The following is a 1,421-nucleotide window of genomic DNA, read 5'->3' on the forward strand; positions in this document are numbered from 1 at the left end:
GCTTTGGTTTGACCAAATTGGTCAACCTGAAAGAGATATAATGGTCCAAATTTTGAGAAAATCTCATGGACATCCATTCTTCCGCTCAAAACGAAGACATTCGAGATCTAGCATCACCATGAAGCATGGTGGTGACCCGGGGGACATTGAGGTCACCCGAACACGACTCCAACTTCCTGGAGGTCGTCCGGTCAATTCCTCAAGCAATTGAGGTGCACCGGCCTTTCCTCGATGTCGCATTGGCCCCCTGCAATGCTCATTGCTCGTTTTGAAAGCCTATTCTTTAGCTAAATAAGGAGTGAGACCCTCCTACGCTAAATAACACAAAAGTGAACATTCTATTCTTACATCAAACTATGTAGATAGATACAACCAGGAAAGATGCGATCCAGCATTAACAAAGAGATAGGTCCTTGGGCAGGTGATGCCGACACCGCAAGCTAAACCCTATCAACTATACATTTGTTAGATAGCGTAGTGAGAACAAGAGCTTAGACTAACCTTATGGCGCAAGGTCTCTCACTAACACGCACTGGGTCGACTACGATGAGATATGCTCTCGTAATGGATGTCATTGAACTCCACTACTTTGTCAGTTTGGTAGTTTCCGACTAACTGAACATGCAGCCTATGAATGTGGTCATAATAACATCTCTATGGGATCAGAGATATACATGAAGATCTTAAACAGACTTCATTCATCTGAATCAAGTGGCTCCAAACCACAGGAGCATGCATTTGCTAAATGTATTGAAACGCACATGAACTCTACTTGATTTGGAAGGGATATGGTGAATTATGCCTTTGCGTGTTTATTCCGGATTTACATGGACTCTTGATGGATCAAGAGATGCCAATATGTATCAACATCCGAAGAAAAAGATCTTGGGAAGACACAGTCTCGATAAGGCACTCGATGACTGTATTATTGATCAATCGGCTTAGGCGCTCTATAACTAGTGAGGCCTACATATATACTCCCATGATTAGTCAAGGTCTTTGCTCTAAAGAGAGATCCGTTGTTTTGTCTAAAGCAAGATGACAAATATGTGTTAAGAGATAGAGTTCCCATCTAAGTACAATTAGACGCATCAATGTACTCAACACAATACGAAAGACTTGACATCTCATTCGCTATGAAAAGTTGTAAAGCTAAGTGTAGCTATGCGCCCACGCAACGCCAATGTAATGGCAGTAACTCCTTTTTCAATACTTAATGGTATGAAATGTTGAGGCTTATTCTATCCCTACATAAGAAAGACACATCAAAAGCGAAATCAGAATCTGCCAAGTTTTGTAGGTCAACTTCCACGAGACCTATAGGAAATCTGACTCACTGGAAAATGGTGAAATTGGTACCATTGGAAAGGTCTATGTGTCTACTTTCCAGGGACACCAACCATTTGATCATACCTATCATA

This window comes from Fragaria vesca, linkage group LG2, assembly GCF_000184155.1.
Source record: "Fragaria vesca subsp. vesca linkage group LG2, FraVesHawaii_1.0, whole genome shotgun sequence".
Taxonomy (NCBI): domain Eukaryota; kingdom Viridiplantae; phylum Streptophyta; class Magnoliopsida; order Rosales; family Rosaceae; genus Fragaria; species Fragaria vesca.